We start from the raw sequence: 16073 nt of genomic DNA on the forward strand, positions 1-16073 counted from the left end.
AGAGACAGAGGTGTAGATGTTTCCTTGTTTATACAGATAGTGGTGTAGATATTTCCATGTTTATAGAGATAGCCGTGTAGCCATATCCAAATTTATACAGATAGCGGTGTAGATATTTAAAGGTTCATACCGATGGTGGTGTAGTTATTTCCATCGTTATACAGATGGCAGTGAAGATATTTCCATGTTCATACAGATGGCGGTGTAGATATTTCCATGTTTATACAGATGACGGTGTAGATATTTCCATGTTTATACAGAAGGCGGTGTACACATTTCCATGTTTATAGAGATGGCGGTGTAGATATTTCCATGTTTATAGAGATAGCGGTGTAGATATTTCCTTGTTTATACAGATAGCGGTGTAGATATTTCCATGTTAATATAGATAGCTGTGTAGACATTGCCACGTTTATAGAGATAGCGGTGTAGATATTTCCATGTTTATAGAGATGTCTGTGTAGATATTTCCATGTTTATACAGATGGCTGTGTAGATATTTTCATCTTTATACAGATGGTGGTGTAGATATTTCCATCCTTATACAGATAGCGGTGTAGATATTTCCATGTTTATAGAGATGGCGGTGTAGATATTTCCATGTTTATGGAGATAATGGTGTAGTTATTTCCATGTTAATAGGCATAGCGGTGTATATAATTCCATGTTTATAGAGACAGAGGTGTAGGTATTTCCTTGTTTATACAGATAGCGTTGTAGATATTTCCATGTTTATGGAGAAAGCGGTGCAGACATTTCCACATTTATACAGATAGTGGTGTAGATATTTAAAGGTTCATACAAACGCTGGTGTAGATATTTCCATCCTTATACAGATAGCGGTGTAGATATTTCCATGTTTGTACAGATGGCAGTGTCGATATTTCCATCTTTATACAGATGGCAGTGTAGATATTTCCAAGTTCATAGAGATGGCGGTGTAGATATTTCCATGTTTATACAGATAGCGGTGTAGATATTTCAATGTTTATACAGATAGCTGTGTAGATATTTCCATCTTTATACATATGGAGGTGTAGTTATTTCCATGTTTATACAGATGGCTTTGTAGATATTTCCATGTTTATAGAGATGGCCGTGTAGATATTTCCATGTTTAAAGAGATGACAGTGTAGATATTTCCATTTTTATAGAGATAGCGGTGTAGTTATTTCCATGTAAATAGGCATAGCGGTGTAGATATTTCCTTGTTTATAGAGATAGAGGTGTAGATATTTCCATGTGTATAGAGTTACCGGTGGAGATATTTCCATGTTTATACAGATGGCGGTGTAGATATTTCCATATCTATACAGACGGCGGTATACATATTTCCAAGTTCATACAGATCGTGGTGTAGATATTTCCATGTTTTTAGACATTGCGGAGTAGATATTTCCATGTTTATACAGATAGCGGTGTAGATATTTCCATGTTTATACAGTTAGCTGTGTAGACATTTCCATCGTTATACAGATGGCGGTGAAGATATTTCCATGTTCATACAGATGGTGGTGTAGGTATTTCCATGTTTACACAGATGACGGTGTAGATATTTCCATGTTTATACAGAAGGCGGTTTAGATATTTCCATGTTTATAGAGATGGCGGTATAGATATTTCCATGTTTATACAGACAGCGGTGTAGATATTTCCATCTTTATACAGATAGCTGTGTAGATATTTACATCTTTATACAAATGGCGGTGTAGATATTTCCATGTTTATACAGATGGCGGTGTAGGTATTTCCATGTTTATAGAGATAGCGGTGTAGATATTTCCTTGTTTATACAGATAGCGGTGTAGATATTTCCATGTTAATAGAGATAGCTGTGTAGACATTGCCACGTTTATAGAGATAGCGGTGTAGATATTTCCATGTTTATTGAGATGTCGGTGTAGATATTTCCATGTTTATACAGATGGCTGTGTAGATATTTTCATCTTTATACAGATGGTGGTGTAGACATTTCCATCCTTATACAGATAGCGGTGTAGATATTTCCATGTTTATAGAGATGGCGGTGTAGATATTTCCATGTTTATGGAGATAACGGTGTAGTTATTTCCATGTTAATAGGCATAGCGGTGTAGATATTTCCATGTTTATAGAGACAGAGGTGTAGATATTTCCTTGTTTATACAGATAGCGTTGTAGATATTTCCATGTTTATGGAGATAGCGGTGCAGACATTTCCACATTTATACAGATAGTGGTGTACATATTTAAAGCTTCATACAGATGCTGGTGTAGATATTTCCATCCTTATACAGATAGCTGTGTAGATATTTCCATGTTTGTACAGATGGCAGTGTCGATATTTCTATCTTTATACAGATGGCAGTGTAGATATTTCCATGTTCATAGAGATGACGGTGTAGATATTTCCATGTTTATACAGATAGCGGTGTAGATATTTTTTATGTTTATACAGATAGCTGTGTAGATATTTCCATCTTTATACATATGGAGGTGTAGTTATTTCCATGTTTATACAGATGGCGTTGTAGATATTTCCATGTTTATAGAGATGGCCGTGTAGATATTTCCATGTTTAAAGAGATGACAGTGTAGATATTTCCATGTTTATAGAGATAGCGGTGTAGTTATTTCCATGTAAATAGGCATAGCGGTGTAGATATTTCCTTGTTTATAGAGATAGAGCTGTAGATATTTCCTAGTTTAAACAGATAGCAGTGTAGATATTTCCATGATTATAGAGATCGCGGTGTAGACATTTCCACGTTTATACAGCAAGCGGTGTAGATATATCCATGTTCATAGAGATGGCGGTGTAGATATTTTCATGTTTAGAGAGATAGAGGTGTAGATATTTCCATGTGTATAGAGATACCGGTGGAGATATTTCCATCTTTATACAGATGGCGGTGTAGATATTTCCATATCTATACAGACGGCGGTATACATATTTCCAAGTTCATACAGATGGTGGTGTAGATATTTCCATGTTTTTAGACATGGCGGTTTAGATATTTCCATGTTTATACAGATAGCGGTGTAGATATTTCCATGTTTACACAGTTAGCTGTGTAGACATTTCCATCGTTATACAGATGGCGGTGAAGATATTTCCATGTTCATACAGATGGCGGTGTAGGTATTTCCATGTTTACACAGATGACGGTGTAGATATTTCCATGTTTATACAGAAGGCGGTGTAGATATTTCCAGGTTTATAGAGATGGCGGTATAGATATTTCCCTGTTTATACAGACAGCGGTGTAGATATTTCCATCTTTATACAGATAGCTGTGTAGATATTTATATCTTTATACAAATGGCGGTGTAGATATTTCCATGTTTATACAGATGGCGGTGTAGGTATTTCCACGTTTATAGAGATGGCGGTGTAGATATTTCCATGTTTATAGATATAGCGGTGTAGTTATTTCCATGTTAATAGGAATAGCGGTGTAGATATTTCCATGTTTATAGAGACAGAGGTGTAGATATTTCCTTGTTTATACAGATAGCGTTGTAGATATTTCCATGTTTATAGAGATAGCGGTGTAGACATTTTGACATTTATACAGATAGTGGTGTAGATATTTAAAGCTTCATACAGATGGTGGTGTAGATATTTCCATCCTTATACAGATAGCGGTGTAGATATTTCCATGTTTGTACAGATGGCGGTGTAGATATTTCCATCTTTATACAGATGGCGGTGTAGATATTTCCATGTTCATAGAGATGGCGGTGTAGATATTTCCATGTTTATACAGATAGCAGTGTAGATATCTGCATGTTTATTCAGACAGCTGTGTAGATACTTCCATCTTTATACAGATGGCGGTGTAGATATTTCCATGTTTATACACATGGCAATGTAGATATTTCCATGTTTATAGAGATGGCCATGTAGATATTTCCATGTTTAAAGAGATGACAGTGTAGATATTTCCATGTTTATGGAGATAGCGGTGTAGTTATTTCCATGTAAATAGGCATAGCGGTGTAGATATTTCCATGTTTATAGAGATAGAGGTGTAGATATTTACTAGGTTAAACAGATAGCGGTGTAGATATTTCCATGTTTATAGAGATAGCGGTGTAGACATTTCCACGTTTATGCAGATAGCTGTGTAGATATATCCATGTTCATACAGATGGCGGTGTAGTTATTTCCATCCTTATAGAGATAGCGGTGTAGATATTTCCATGTTTCTACAGATGGCGTTGTAGATATTGCCATGTTTATGGAGATGGCGGTGTAGATTTTTCCATGTTTATAGAGATAACGGTGTAGTTATTTCAATGTTAATAGGCATATCGGTGTAGATACTTCCATGTTTATAGGGACAGAGGTGTAGATGTTTCCTTGTTTATACAGATAGCGGTGTAGATATTTCCATGTGTATAGAGATAGCGGTGTAGACATTTCCAAATTTATACAGATACCTGTGTAGATAATTAAAGGTTCATACCGATGGTGGTGTAGATATTTCCATCCTTCTACAGATTGCGGTGTAGATATTTCCATGTTTATACAGATGGCGGTGTGCATATTTCCAGCTTTATACATATGGCGGTGTAGATATTTCCATGTTCATAGAGATGGCGGTGTAGATATTTCCATGTTTACAGAGATAGAGATGTACATATTTCCTTGTTTATGGAGATAGCGGTGTAGATATTTCCATGTTTATACAGATGGCGGTGTAGATATTTCCATCTCTATACAGATGGAGGTTTAAATATTTCCATGTTCATACTGATGGCGGTGTAGATATTTCCATGTTTTTAAACATGGCGGTGTAGATATATCCATGTTTATACAGATAGCGGTGTAGATATTTCCATGTTTATACAGTTAGCTGTGTAGATATTTCCATGTTTATACAGATGACGGTGTAGATATTTCCATGTTTATACAGAAGGCGGTGTAGATATTTCCATGTTTATAGAGATGGCGGTGTAGATATTTCCATGTTTATACAGATAGCGGAGTAGATATTTCCATGTTTATACAGATAGCTGTGTACATATTTACATCTTTATACAAATGGCGGTGTAGATATTTCCATGTTTATACAGTTGGCGGTGTAGATATTTCCATCTTTATACAGACGGCGGTGTAGGTATTTCCATGTTTATAGTGATGGCGGTGTAGATATTTCCATGTTTATAGAGATAGCAGTGTAGTTATTTCCATGTTAATAGGCATAGCGGTGTAGCTATTTCCATGTTTATAGAGATAGCAGTGTAGTTATTTCCATGTTAATAGGCATAGCGGTGTAGATATTTCTATGTTTATAGAGATAGAGTTGTAGATATTTCCTTGTTTATACAGATAGCGGTGTAGATATTTCCATGTTTATAGAGATGGCGGTGTAGATATTTCCATGTTTATACAGATAGCTGTGTAGATATTACCATCTTTATACAGATGGTGGTGTAGATATTTACATGTTTATAGAGATGGCAGTGTAGATATTTCCATGTTTATACATGTGGCGGTGTAGATATTTCCATGTTTATACAGGTGGCGTTGTAGATATTTCCATGTTTATAGAGATAACGGTGTAGTTATTTCCATGTTAATAGGCATACCGGTGTAGATATTTCCATGTATATAGAGAGAGGGGTGTAGATGTTTCCTTGTTTATACAGATAGCAGTGTAGATATTTCCATGTTTATAGAGATAGCGGTGTAGACATTTCCACATTTATACAGAGAGTGGTGTAGGTATTTAAAAGATCATACAGATGGTGGTGTAGATATTTCCATCCTTATACAGATAGTGGTGTAGATATTTCCATGTTTGTTCAGATGGCGGTGTAGATATTTCCATCTTTATACAGATGGCGGTGTTGATATTTCCATGTTCAAAGAGATGGCGGTGTAGATATTTCCATGTTTACAGAGACAGACGTGTAGATATTTCCTTGTTTCTAGAGATAGCAGTGTAGATATTTCCATGTTTCTACAGATGGCTGTGTGGATATTTCCATGTTTTTGGAGATGGCGGTGTAGTTATTTCCATGTTTATAGAGAAAGAGGTGTAGATGTTTCCTTGTTTATACAGATAGCGGTGTAGATATTTCCATGTTTATAGAGATAGCGGTGTAGCCATTTCCAAGTTTATACCGAGAGCGGTGTAGATATTTAAAGGTTCATACAGACGGTGGTGTAGATATTTCCATTCTTATACAGATAGCGGTGTAGATATTTCCATGTTTATACAGATGGCGGTGTAGATATTTCCATCTTTATACAGATGGCGGTGTAGATATTTCCATGTTCATAGAGATGGCGGTGTAGATATTTCCATGTTTACAGAGATAGAGGTGTAGATATTTCCTTGTTTATAGAGATACCGGTGTAGATATTTTCATGTTTATACAGATGGACAGATGACGGTGTAGATATTTCCATATCTACACAGATGGCGGTGTACATATTTCCAAGTTCATACAGATGGCGGTGTAGATATTTCCATGTTTTTAGACATGGCGGTGTAGATATTTCCATGTTTTTAGACATGGCGGTGTAGTTATTTTCATGTTTATACAGTTAGCGGTGTAGATATTTCCATGTTTATACAGTTAGCTGTGTGGATATTTCCATCGTTATACAGATGGCGGTGAAGATATTTCCATATTCATACAGATGGCGGTGTAGATATTTCCATGTTTATACAGAAGGCGGTGTAGATATTTCCATGTTTATAGAGATGGCCGTGTAGATATTTACATGTTTAAAGAGATGACAGTGTAGATATTTCCATGTTTATAGAGATAGCGGTGTAGTTATTTCCATGTAAATAGGCATAGCGGTGTAGATATTTCCTTGTTTATAGAGATAGAGGTGTAGATATTTCCTAGTTTAAACAGATAGCGGTGTAGATATTTCCATGTTTATAGAGATAGCGGTGTAGACATTGCCACGTTTATACAGATGGACAGATTGCGGTGTAGATATTTCCATATCTACACAGATGGCGGTGTACATATTTCCAAGTTCATACAGATGGCGGTGTAGATATTTCCATGTTTTTAGACATGGCGGTGTAGTTATTTTCATGTTTATATAGATAGCGGTGTAGATATTTCCATGTTTATAGAGATGGCGATGTAGATATTTCCATGTTTATACAGATGGCTGTGTAGATATTTCCATCTTTATACAGATGGCAGTGTAGATATTTCCATGTTCATAGAGATGGCGTTGTAGATATTTCCATGTTTACAGAGATAGAGGTGTAGATAATTCCTTCTTTATAGAGATACCGGTGTAGATATTTCCATGTATATACAGATGGACAGATGGCGGTGTTGATATTTCCATATCTACACAGATGGCGGTTTACATATTTCCAAGTTCATACAGATGGCAGTGTAGATATTTCCATGTTTTTAGACATGGCGGTGTAGATATTTCCATGTTTTTAGACATGGCGGTGTAGTTATTTTCATGTTTATACAGATAGCGGTGTAGATATTTCCATGTTTATACAGTTAGCTGTGTAGATATTTCCATCGTTATACAGATGGCGGTGAAGATATTTCCATGTTCATACAGATGGCGGTGTAGATATTTCCATGTTTATACAGATGGCGGTGTATATATTTCCATGTTTATAGAGATGGCCGTGTAGATATTTCCATGTTTAAAGAGATGACAGTGTAGATATTTCCATGTTTATAGAGATAGCGGTGTAGTTATTTCCATGAAAACAGGCATAGCGGTGTAGATATTTCCATGTTTATAGAGATGGCGGTGTAGATATTTCCATGTTTATACAGATGGCTGTGTAGATATTTCCATCTTTATACAGATGGTGGTGTAGATATTTCCATCCTTATACAGAGAGCGGTGTAGATATTTCCATGTTTTTAGACATTGCGGAGTAGATATTTCCATGTTTATACAGATAGCGGTGTAGATATTTCCATGTTTATACAGTTAGCTGTGTAGACATTTCCATCGTTATACAGATGGCGGTGAAGATATTTCCATGTTCATACAGATGGCGGTGTAGGTATTTCCATGTTTACACAGATGACGGTGTAGATATTTCCATGTTTATACAGAAGGCGGTTTAGATATTTCCATGTTTATAGAGATGGCGGTATAGATATTTCCATGTTTATACAGACAGCGGTGTAGATATTTCCATCTTTATACAGATAGCTGTGTAGATATTTACATCTTTATACAAATGGCGGTGTAGATATTTCCATGTTTATACAGATGGCGGTGTAGGTATTTCCATGTTTATAGAGATAGCGGTGTAGATATTTCCTTGTTTATACAGATAGCGGTGTAGATATTTCCATGTTAATAGAGATAGCTGTGTAGACATTGCCACGTTTATAGAGATAGCCGTGTAGATATTTCCATGTTTATAGAGATGTCGGTGTAGATATTTCCATTTTTATACAGATGGCTGTGTAGATATTTTCATCTTTATACAGATGGTGGTGTAGACATTTCCATCCTTATACAGATAGCAGTGTAGATATTTCCATGTTTATAGAGATGGCGGTGTAGATATTTCCATGTTTATGGAGATAACGGTGTAGTTATTTCCATGTTAATAGGCATAGCGGTGTAGATATTTCCATGTTTATAGAGACAGAGGTGTAGATATTTCCTTGTTTATACAGATAGCGTTGTAGATATTTCCATGTTTATGGAGATAGCGGTGCAGACATTTCCACATTTATACAGATAGTGGTGTAGATATTTAAAGCTTCATACAGATGCTGGTGTAGATATTTCCATCCTTATACAGATAGCGGTGTAGATATTTCCATGTTTGTACAGATGGCAGTGTCGATATTTCTATCTTTATACAGATGGCAGTGTAGATATTTCCATGTTCATAGAGATGACGGTGTAGATATTTCCATGTTTATACAGATAGCGGTGTAGATATTTTTTATGTTTATACAGATAGCTGTGTAGATATTTCCATCTTTATACATATGGAGGTGTAGTTATTTCCATGTTTATACAGATGGCGTTGTAGATATTTCCATGTTTATAGAGATGGCCGTGTAGATATTTCCATGTTTAAAGAGATGACAGTGTAGATATTTCCATGTTTATAGAGATAGCGGTGTAGTTATTTCCATGTAAATAGGCATAGCGGTGTAGATATTTCCTTGTTTATAGAGATAGAGCTGTAGATATTTCCTAGTTTAAACAGATAGCAGTGTAGATATTTCCATGATTATAGAGATCGCGGTGTAGACATTTCCACGTTTATACAGCAAGCGGTGTAGATATATCCATGTTCATAGAGATGGCGGTGTAGATATTTTCATGTTTAGAGAGATAGAGGTGTAGATATTTCCATGTGTATAGAGATACCGGTGGAGATATTTCCATGTTTATACAGATGGCGGTGTAGATATTTCCATATCTATACAGACGGCGGTATACATATTTCCAAGTTCATACAGATGGTGGTGTAGATATTTCCATGTTTTTAGACATGGCGGTTTAGATATTTCCATCTTTATACAGATAGCGGTGTAGATATTTCCATGTTTACACAGTTAGCTGTGTAGACATTTCCATCGTTATACAGATGGCGGTGAAGATATTTCCATGTTCATACAGATGGCGGTGTAGGTATTTCCATGTTTACACAGATGACGGTGTAGATATTTCCATGTTTATACAGAAGGCGGTGTAGATATTTCCAGGTTTATAGAGATGGCGGTATAGATATTTCCCTGTTTATACAGACAGCGGTGTAGATATTTCCATCTTTATACAGATAGCTGTGTAGATATTTACATCTTTATACAAATGGCGGTGTAGATATTTCCATGTTTATACAGATGGCGGTGTAGGTATTTCCACGTTTATAGAGATGGCGGTGTAGATATTTCCATGTTTATAGATATAGCGGTGTAGTTATTTCCATGTTAATAGGAATAGCGGTGTAGATATTTCCATGTTTATAGAGACAGAGGTGTAGATATTTCCATGTTTATACACATGGCAGTGTAGATATTTCCATGTTTATAGAGATGGCCATGTAGATATTTCCATGTTTAAAGAGATGACAGTGTAGATATTTCCATGTTTATGGAGATAGCGGTGTAGTTATTTCCATGTAAATAGGCATAGCGGTGTAGATATTTCCATGTTTATAGAGATAGAGGTGTAGATATTTACTAGGTTAAACAGATAGCGGTGTAGATATTTCCATGTTTATAGAGATAGCGGTGTAGACATTTCCACGTTTATGCAGATAGCTGTGTAGATATATCCATGTTCATACAGATGGCGGTGTAGTTATTTCCATCCTTATAGAGATAGCGGTGTAGATATTTCCATGTTTCTACAGATGGCGTTGTAGATATTGCCATGTTTATGGAGATGGCGGTGTAGATTTTTCCATGTTTATAGAGATAACGGTGTAGTTATTTCAATGTTAATAGGCATATCGGTGTAGATATTTCCATGTTTATAGGGACAGAGGTGTAGATGTTTCCTTGTTTATACAGATAGCGGTGTAGATATTTCCATGTGTATAGAGATAGCGGTGTAGACATTTCCAAATTTATACAGATACCGGTGTGGATAATTAAAGGTTCATACCGATGGTGGTGTAGATATTTCCATCCTTCTACAGATTGCGGTGTAGATATTTCCATGTTTATACAGATGGCGGTGTGCATATTTCCAGCTTTATACATATGGCGGTGTAGATATTTCCATGTTCATAGAGATGACGGTGTAGATATTTCCATGTTTACAGAGATAGAGATGTACATATTTCCTTGTTTATGGAGATAGCGGTGTAGATATTTCCATGTTTATACAGATGGCGGTGTAGATATTTCCATCTCTATACAGATGGAGGTTTAAATATTTCCATGTTCATACTGATGGCGGTGTAGATATTTCCATGTTTTTAAACATGGCGGTGTAGATATATCCATGTTTATACAGATAGCGGTGTAGATATTTCCATGTTTATACAGTTAGCTGTGTAGATATTTCCATGTTTATACAGATGACGGTGTAGATATTTCCATGTTTATACAGAAGGCGGTGTAGATATTTCCATGTTTATAGAGATGGCGGTGTAGATATTTCCATGTTTATACAGATAGCGGAGTAGATATTTCCATGTTTATACAGATAGCTGTGTACATATTTACATCTTTATACAAATGGCGGTGTAGATATTTCCATGTTTATACAGTTGGCGGTGTAGATATTTCCGTCTTTATACAGACGGCGGTGTAGGTATTTCCATGTTTATAGTGATGGCGGTGTAGATATTTCCATGTTTATAGAGATAGCAGTGTAGTTATTTCCATGTTAATAGGCATAGCGGTGTAGCTATTTCCATGTTTATAGAGATAGCAGTGTAGTTATTTCCATGTTAATAGGCACAGCGGTGTAGATATTTCTATGTTTATAGAGATAGAGTTGTAGATATTTCCTTGTTTATACAGATAGCGGTGTAGATATTTCCATGTTTATAGAGATGGCGGTGTAGATATTTCCATGTTTATACAGATAGCTGTGTAGATATTACCATCTTTATACAGATGGTGGTGTAGATATTTACATGTTTATAGAGATGGCAGTGTAGATATTTCCATGTTTATACATGTGGCGGTGTAGATATTTCCATGTTTATACAGGTGGCGTTGTAGATATTTCCATGTTTATAGAGATAACGGTGTAGTTATTTCCATGTTAATAGGCATACCGGTGTAGATATTTCCATGTTTATAGAGAGAGGGGTGTAGATGTTTCCTTGTTTATACAGATAGCAGTGTAGATATTTCCATGTTTATAGAGATAGCAGTGTAGACATTTCCACATTTATACAGAGAGTGGTGTAGGTATTTAAAAGTTCATACAGATGGTGGTGTAGATATTTCCATCCTTATACAGATAGTGGTTTAGATATTTCCATGTTTGTTCAGATGGCGGTGTAGATATTTCCATCTTTATACAGATGGCGGTGTTGATATTTGATGTTCAAAGAGATGGCGGTGTAGATATTTCCATGTTTACAGAGACAGACGTGTAGATATTTCCTTGTTTCTAGAGATAGCAGTGTAGATATTTCCATGTTTCTACAGATGGCTGTGTGGATATTTCCATGTTTTTGGAGATGGCGGTGTAGTTATTTCCATGTTTATAGAGAAAGAGGTGTATATGTTTCCTTGTTTATACAGATAGCGGTGTAGATATTTCCATGTTTATAGAGATAGCGGTGTAGCCATTTCCAAGTTTATACCGAGAGCGGTGTAGATATTTAAAGGTTCATACAGACGGTGGTGTAGATATTTCCATTCTTATACAGATAGCGGTGTAGATATTTCCATGTTTATACAGATGGCGGTGTAGATATTTCCATCTTTATACAGATGGCAGTGTAGATATTTCCATGTTCATAGAGATGGCGGTGTAGATATTTCCATGTTTACAGAGATAGAGGTGTAGATATTTCCTTGTTTATAGAGATACCGGTGTAGATATTTTCATGTTTATACAGATGGACAGATGACGGTGTAGATATTTCCATATCTACACAGATGGCGGTGTACATATTTCCAAGTTCATACAGATGGCGGTGTAGATATTTCCATGTTTTTAGACATGGCGGTGTAGTTATTTTCATGTTTATATAGATAGCGGTGTAGATATTTCCATGTTTATAGAGATGGCGATGTAGATATTTCCATGTTTATACAGATGGCTGTGTAGATATTTCCATCTTTATACAGATGGCAGTGTAGATATTTCCATGTTCATAGAGATGGCGTTGTAGATATTTCCATGTTTACAGAGATAGAGGTGTAGATAATTCCTTCTTTATAGAGATACCGGTGTAGATATTTCCATGTATATACAGATGGACAGATGGCGGTGTTGATATTTCCATATCTACACAGATGGCGGTTTACATATTTCCAAGTTCATACAGATGGCAGTGTAGATATTTCCATGTTTTTAGACATGGCGGTGTAGATATTTCCATGTTTTTAGACATGGCGGTGTAGTTATTTTCATGTTTATACAGATAGCGGTGTAGATATTTCCATGTTTATACAGTTAGCTGTGTAGATATTTCCATCGTTATACAGATGGCGGTGAAGATATTTCCATGTTCATACAGATGGCGGTGTAGATATTTCCATGTTTATACAGATGGCGGTGTATATATTTCCATGTTTATAGAGATGGCCTTGTAGATATTTCCATGTTTAAAGAGATGACAGTGTAGATATTTCCATGTTTATAGAGATAGCGGTGTAGTTATTTCCATGAAAACAGGCATAGCGGTGTAGATATTTCCATGTTTATAGAGATGGCGGTGTAGATATTTCCATGTTTATACAGATGGCTGTGTAGATATTTCCATCTTTATACAGATGGTGGTGTAGATATTTCCATCCTTATACAGAGAGCGGTGTAGATATTTCCATGTTTTTAGACATTGCGGAGTAGATATTTCCATGTTTATACAGATAGCGGTGTAGATATTTCCATGTTTATACAGTTAGCTGTGTAGACATTTCCATCGTTATACAGATGGCGGTGAAGGTATTTCCATGTTCATACAGATGGCGGTGTAGGTATTTCCATGTTTACACAGATGACGGTGTAGATATTTCCATGTTTATACAGAAGGCGGTTTAGATATTTCCATGTTTATAGAGATGGCGGTATAGATATTTCCATGTTTATACAGACAGCGGTGTAGATATTTCCATCTTTATACAGATAGCTGTGTAGATATTTACATCTTTATACAAATGGCGGTGTAGATATTTCCATGTTTATACAGATGGCGGTGTAGGTATTTCCATGTTTATAGAGATAGCGGTGTAGATATTTCCTTGTTTATACAGATAGCGGTGTAGATATTTCCATGTTAATAGAGATAGCTGTGTAGACATTGCCACGTTTATAGAGATAGCCGTGTAGATATTTCCATGTTTATAGAGATGTCGGTGTAGATATTTCCATGTTTATACAGATGGCTGTGTAGATATTTTCATCTTTATACAGATGGTGGTGTAGACATTTCCATCCTTATACAGATAGCAGTGTAGATATTTCCATGTTTATAGAGATGGCGGTGTAGATATTTCCATGTTTATGGAGATAACGGTGTAGTTATTTCCATGTTAATAGGCATAGCGGTGTAGATATTTCCATGTTTATAGAGACAGAGGTGTAGATATTTCCTTGTTTATACAGATAGCGTTGTAGATATTTCCATGTTTATGGAGATAGCGGTGCAGACATTTCCACATTTATACAGATAGTGGTGTAGATATTTAAAGCTTCATACAGATGCTGGTGTAGATATTTCCATCCTTATACAGATAGCGGTGTAGATATTTCCATGTTTGTACAGATGGCAGTGTCGATATTTCTATCTTTATACAGATGGCAGTGTAGATATTTCCATGTTCATAGAGATGACGGTGTAGATATTTCCATGTTTATACAGATAGCGGTGTAGATATTTTTTATGTTTATACAGATAGCTGTGTAGATATTTCCATCTTTATACATATGGAGGTGTAGTTATTTCCATGTTTATACAGATGGCGTTGTAGATATTTCCATGTTTATAGAGATGGCCGTGTAGATATTTCCATGTTTAAAGAGATGACAGTGTAGATATTTCCATGTTTATAGAGATAGCGGTGTAGTTATTTCCATGTAAATAGGCATAGCGGTGTAGATATTTCCTTGTTTATAGAGATAGAGCTGTAGATATTTCCTAGTTTAAACAGATAGCAGTGTAGATATTTCCATGATTATAGAGATCGCGGTGTAGACATTTCCACGTTTATACAGCAAGCGGTGTAGATATATCCATGTTCATAGAGATGGCGGTGTAGATATTTTCATGTTTAGAGAGATAGAGGTGTAGATATTTCCATGTGTATAGAGATACCGGTGGAGATATTTCCATGTTTATACAGATGGCGGTGTAGATATTTCCATATCTATACAGACGGCGGTATACATATTTCCAAGTTCATACAGATGGTGGTGTAGATATTTCCATGTTTTTAGACATGGCGGTTTAGATATTTCCATCTTTATACAGATAGCGGTGTAGATATTTCCATGTTTACACAGTTAGCTGTGTAGACATTTCCATCGTTATACAGATGGCGGTGAAGATATTTCCATGTTCATACAGATGGCGGTGTAGGTATTTCCATGTTTACACAGATGACGGTGTAGATATTTCCATGTTTATACAGAAGGCGGTGTAGATATTTCCAGGTTTATAGAGATGGCGGTATAGATATTTCCCTGTTTATACAGACAGCGGTGTAGATATTTCCATCTTTATACAGATAGCTGTGTAGATATTTACATCTTTATACAAATGGCGGTGTAGATATTTCCATGTTTATACAGATGGCGGTGTAGGTATTTCCACGTTTATAGAGATGGCGGTGTAGATATTTCCATGTTTATAGATATAGCGGTGTAGTTATTTCCATGTTAATAGGAATAGCGGTGTAGATATTTCCATGTTTATAGAGACAGAGGTGTAGATATTTCCATGTTTATACACATGGCAGTGTAGATATTTCCATGTTTATAGAGATGGCCATGTAGATATTTCCATGTTTAAAGAGATGACAGTGTAGATATTTCCATGTTTATGGAGATAGCGGTGTAGTTATTTCCATGTAAATAGGCATAGCGGTGTAGATATTTCCATGTTTATAGAGATAGAGGTGTAGATATTTACTAGGTTAAACAGATAGCGGTGTAGATATTTCCATGTTTATAGAGATAGCGGTGTAGACATTTCCACGTTTATGCAGATAGCTGTGTAGATATATCCATGTTCATACAGATGGCGGTGTAGTTATTTCCATCCTTATAGAGATAGCGGTGTAGATATTTCCATGTTTCTACAGATGGCGTTGTAGATATTGCCATGTTTATGGAGATGGCGGTGTAGATTTTTCCATGTTTATAGAGATAACGGTGTAGTTATTTCAATGTTAATAGGCATATCGGTGTAGATATTTCCATGTTTATAGGGACAGAGGTGTAGATGTTTCCTTGTTTA

The sequence above is a fragment of the Gorilla gorilla genome, chromosome 5, assembly GCF_029281585.2.
Source record: "Gorilla gorilla gorilla isolate KB3781 chromosome 5, NHGRI_mGorGor1-v2.1_pri, whole genome shotgun sequence".
In the NCBI taxonomy this organism is placed as follows: domain Eukaryota; kingdom Metazoa; phylum Chordata; class Mammalia; order Primates; family Hominidae; genus Gorilla; species Gorilla gorilla.